This window comes from Muntiacus reevesi, chromosome 3 (assembly GCF_963930625.1).
Source record: "Muntiacus reevesi chromosome 3, mMunRee1.1, whole genome shotgun sequence".
NCBI lineage: Eukaryota > Metazoa > Chordata > Mammalia > Artiodactyla > Cervidae > Muntiacus > Muntiacus reevesi.
In genome coordinates, this window is record NC_089251.1 from 259,472,287 (window position 1) to 259,478,286 (window position 6,000).

The following is a 6,000-nucleotide window of genomic DNA, read 5'->3' on the forward strand; positions in this document are numbered from 1 at the left end:
TCAAAGTTGATAGAGAAATTGATTTCTTGACAATTCAGTACAATTAAGGTTTAGACTATCAGGAGCCAAGTTTCCCATCTACGATGGAAGTATACTTTCATACTTTTCTATGAAAGATTTATTTCATTCTTTTTTTTTAAAAAGCTTTAAATACTTTAATAATGAAACATTTCAATTTGAAGTATTGTTTCCTTACAGCAAGCATTTGATTTTGAAAACCAGTTTTCTTTAATCAGTGAGTTAAAAGGAAAATGCTACAGTGTGAAAGTAATTTTCATTACCCACAATTCTTTACACATAGGACAGCCTTCGTCTAATTTGCCTGTCTTCCATTAGAAAAAAAAATATGCTCAGAGAATGCAAAAAAAAATTTAATCTGAAAAAAATCAGAATTCAAAATTAAATCATATACAGGCATACCTCAGATATTTTGAGTGTTCAGTTCAAACAACTGCAGTACAGCAAAATATTCCACTAAAGCAAGTCACACAAATTTATTTTCCTGTTGCATAAAAAAGTTTTATTTATACTCTACTGAAGTCTGTTAAGTGTGCAGTACCATTATGTCTATAGAACAGTGTACATTCCTTCCTTAAAGGTACTGCTAAAAAGAAAAGGCTAACCATCATCTCATAAGTGAACCATCACTTCAGGAAGTCACTGTATTAATATAAAAAATCACATCACAGATCATTAAAGCAGATATTATATTAATGCAAAAGTTGGCAATGTTACAAGAATTATCAAAGCATGACACAGACACAAAGCAAGCAAATCTATTGGAAAAATGGCGCCGATAGACTTGCTCAGCGAAGTACAGTTTAAAAATGCTGATACTGGACGTTTATCAAATTGAAGGCCTATGGCTTCCCTGCAGGTCTATCAGCATTATTTTTCCACATGTTATTCTTATATTAATGTTTGTTTTTGTTTTTTAAGATATAATGCTATTGTACACTTAATAAACTACAGTGTGAACTTTTATTTGTACTGAAAGTGAAAGTGTTAGTTGCTCAGTTGTGTCCAACTCTGCAATTCCATAGTAGCCCGTCAGGCTCCTCTGTCTATGGAATTTTCCAGGCAAGGATTCTGGAATGGGTTGCGATTTCCTTCTCTGACGGATCTTCCTGACCCCCAAGGATTGAACCCGGGTCTCCCTCATTGTAGGCAGATGATGGTCTCAGCCACCAGGAAAGCCCTATATGTACTGGGAAACCAATAAATTTGTGTGACTCACTTTATTGTAATATGCACTTTTATTGCATATTAATGTAATATTGCACATATGTAATATGTGGTGATCTCGAACTGAACCTGTGGTATCTCCAAGGTGTTCCTGTATTATTGACAGTGCAGTTACCCTGTCTTGGTACAACAAATCTGACATTGGCACTTGTTTTCAAAACCATTAACACGAAACTTTAGTTTTGTTTTTTTTTTTACACATTGCTCTTTTGTATAATTTCCATTGTAAACATAGTAGGTCTCTGTAATCTAATTTTAATTATTTGATGACTTAGCTTCATTTTTAAAGATTTGTGATTTAGGAACTTACAATGTAAGCCCTTCACAGAAGAACTGTGGCTTTACCCGTTATTTCCCTTTAGTTTGTTAATGAGATCATTTTCCCTAACATAAGACCTTTTTATTTTCTTTAACATCTAGGGGGTTACATCAGTCAACACTTTTTATCCTGTACTCAATAATTGTTACTATCATGATCCTATGTTTGCCAAAATCTTTCTAATGCAAACTAATTAAATTATAATATTAACTTCTTTTTGCACAGATAACTTATATAATACTATAGACCTACCATGGATGGACTGATGCAAAATTGTGTAATTGTTAAATTTTTTAAATATTTGAATTAGGCCATTCTGACCAGTAAGTGGTTTAGAATGTGATAAAAAGGAATCTACAGTATCATATTTACATGTAGCAGACCAGAAAGCATTGCATCCACCCTCAGGTTTTAACACACACAGTGCACAAAAGGGAGTTTGTGACAGAAGTTATTACAGATAACTTAACAGTATTGAATGAGTTCTATTCATATTCTGTGTAGTGAACTTTGTATAAAGAGCTTTCAGGATCACAGGCTACAGACTGGTCTTTATATATTAAAGTGGAGATCTGGGATTCTGATACACATACAGATATCTATCTGATATCTATACAGATACATATACTGATTCTGATACATACACTGTTAATGTTAACGCTTCCAGGTATGTACACACTGTTCATACTGTATGAACTTAGGTATGTGTAGCAATGAATGTATAACTACAAGGAATACTATGTGAGAGGTAGTAGGTGGACTACCAAAATCTTGTGTTTCGGGTTTTTGTCTTTTTTTCAGATGCATATCCCATTGGTAATAGTATTTTCTGAATGAAGATAATACCTTGTTTCTCAATTAATAAAAACTACAAAGATAACTTTAAACTAGAATTTAGTACCATCCACAAAATTTCATGGCTTCACTGGTGGCTAAGACAGTAAGGCATCTGCCTGCAATGCGGGAGACCTGGGTTCAGTCCCTGGGTTGAGAAGATTCCCTGAAGAAGGAAATGGCAACCCACTCCAGTATTCTTGCCTGAAGAATTCCATGGACAGAGGCACCTGGTAGGCTACAGTCCATGGGTTTGAAGAGAGTCAGACATGACTGAACGACTTCACTTCACAAAACTTCATAGTATCTTTAGAAATAAATCTGAATACAGCTGAGTGCACATGCACACACACAATCCTGAATGGCATTAGTACAAAATGCATTTCCAAATACTCCCCCTCCATTTTAATGTATGTTTACCCTTTCACTGTTCGTTACTTTCTGTTAATAGGCAATTTATTCATTCAGTTACTTTTCTATCAGACTATAGGCAAACGTTTCAGTCATTTTGTATTTACATTTCATTGAGTATTTAGATTTTTTTAAATAAAAATGTCTTTTGTGAAAGTATTTTGATGGACATTTTTCAGGCAAAGATGGTTATTTTATACTCGGTCCCCAGAGACATATATTGGTTTTGAAACAAATGTAGGTAAAATTAAGTGGCACTTAGGGACTTAAGCACTAGGACTTAATTTTGTTAGCCCTGTCTAGTTAGCTTAATACTAATAATTCAGAAGACAGTTAATACCTGACCACTTTTTTTGACACTTAATCTTGAGAAAAGGGTATGCGAATGTTTTCAAAGTAGCATATATATTACCAGTTTCAATTTTACATGTGCAGTTGTGTCTGTTTACCTATGAATCCTTTAATCTGTACTTAATCTTACCTAATTTTTAGGAAACTGTATTTCAATGACAGATCAGTACTACTTTTACATATTTTAAGAATTTTGTAATGCTGTTGCTATGTTTATTTGGTAGTTATTTATTTTGAGTAATCTATTTACAACTTTACAACATGTATAGAAATTTATCAAAGAATGTGTAATTGAAAGGTGTATAATACACTAATTGTGTGGATCACCTCATGATTGTGCATTATTGCATGTATGTGTGTGTGCATGCATGCATGTGGACTCAATCATGTCCAACTCTTTGCGACCCCATAGACTTAGCCCGCCAGCCTCCTCTGTCCATGGAATTTTCCAGGCAAGAATACTGAAGGGGTTGCCATTTCCTTCTCCATGGGATAGGCCCGACCTGAGGATCGAACCTGCGTCTCTCTCATCTCCTGCATTAGCAGGCATGTTCTTTACCAACTGAGCCACTGGGGAAGCTCATGTTGTGTATATTTCAGTTAAGAGATGTGGGGGAAGTAGAATCTACTGCATTAATAGGAATATCCATCCTTGAATTTTTACTCTGTATTGAATAGATAATGAAAGTTAAGACTTTAGTAACTAAATCCTTTTGATAACTTTTCAAATTACCATGTGATTGAGAAGCAAGTTAATTTGTGTAGATAATCATAAGTAAACCAGCTCTCACTCATTCAACTGTATATCAGCTGATTGACCACACTGTTTGTTCACTCTATGGACCTTTTTTGTCTGATAATGCTATTCCTACACCTCTTGCACTGGTTGCCCATCATAAGAAAGAAAAATGAAGTCACTCAGTCATGTCTGACTCTGCGACCCCATGGACTGTAGCCTACAAGGTTACTCCATCCCCGGGATTTTCCAGGTAAGAATACTGCAGTGGGTTGCCATTTCCTTCTCCAGGAGATCTTCCCAACCCAGGGATTGAACCCGGGTCTCCCACATTGTAGGCAAATGCTTCACCATCTGAGCCACCAGGGAAGTCTAAAGAGAACACCAATCATAAAGGAAAAGTAAGTATTTGCTGCTTGTCTACTCCAAACTTATCTTTCAGCTCTGTGGTGGGTGGGGTGGGGGCAGTCATTAGTAGCTTCAACTTGTTTATCTTCAATTTAAAACTAGGACTAAAAAGAATTACATCTACTTTGAACTAATTATTACAATTTTTGCATTACTTGATGGGTCTTTTTAACTTTTTCTCCAGAGCAGTCTTCTAGTGGGAAGGGTAAATTCTTGACTATCTAATATGTAGCCTGCAAGAACCATTTGATGTGTGGAATGGCTCGTATACAGGAGACCCCATTCATCCCTTGATACCCACCTCACTCCTTTTCTTCCCAGGGAGATTTTTGGCATTAGAGAATTATTTTAAATTATTAATCATTCAACATTGGAGGTAGCTAAAAAGATTACGTAATTTGTAGATTTACTATAGAAGGAGTTTCTGGTTGATGATATTTATTAAAAAACTGAAGGATGAAAGTTGATACCCTTATTTATTAAAAAAAGATATTAGAAGTGACAGAAGTATGAACACAAATGAGTTGTCTTATCAGAAGAAAAGTTAAGTGGACCAATAGGATGTCAGAGGATTTTGTCAACAAACTTAGGCTACTAACAAGTTTATTCCAGCACTTATATTTTTATATTTGATTTAAATGCATGCATAAATATGATTCATCATAACTGCCTGTAGAACTGAGAATAAACCCTTCTGTGAGAATTAGAACTGTATTTTGGACACTAGAACAATTAATTTGTTGTGCACTGACTTTCTTGTGGGAGAATTTTGCCAGCATTTTAAATGAACTATTTAAATGAGCTTATTTAGTGAATTAAGTTAAATTTAAAGATGTAAAATCAGTCAAATTTCAAAGAGATAAGTTGATAGAAGCATCTCTATTAATTCCTCCATTCAGATAAAACTAAATGGTTTTTCATAGATCTTTACTGAATTATTTAAACAGCTTCATTGAGAAGGCATAATTAATAAATTTATACATGTTTAAAGTGTAAAATTTAATGTTTGACAGATGTATATACCTGTGAAGCCATAATCACAATCAAGATACAATATGCATGTTCATCTCCACCAAAAGATTCCTCGTGTCCTTTTGTAATTTTTCCCTCCCCAAGCAAATACTCATAACTAGGTTAATTTACATTTTTTAAGATTTTATATGAATGGAATCATATAATATGCAATAGTACTCTATCTTTTTCTCTTTGCTTTCATGCAGCATAATTATTTGCAGATTTATCCATGTCTCAGATATCAGTAGTGCATTCTTTTCTGTTAGTGGTTTTCCTTTGTATGTATATGACACTATTTATCCATTCACCTGTTGATGGGATTTGAGGTTAATTCCCAGTTTGGAACTATCGTTTTTTAAAGTTACTATGAACTTTCACATACAAGTCTTCGTATGAACATATAATTCATTTCTTTTAGGTAAATGCAAGTGGAATGTTTGGTTCATATGTTTAATTTCTTGAGGAATTTCCACAATGTTTTCCAAAATGATTGCATCATTTTACATTCCTGTGGCAGTTTGAGTTCTGCTTGTTCCACATCCTTACTAACACTTGATGTGATCAGTTTTAATGTAGATCTCATTCATTTGGGGTTAATGTTTTTATGTAGTCCAAAGTATGAATAAAAGTTCTCTTTTTTTTTTTTAATTTGGTGAACAATTTAATCATTCTAGCACCACTT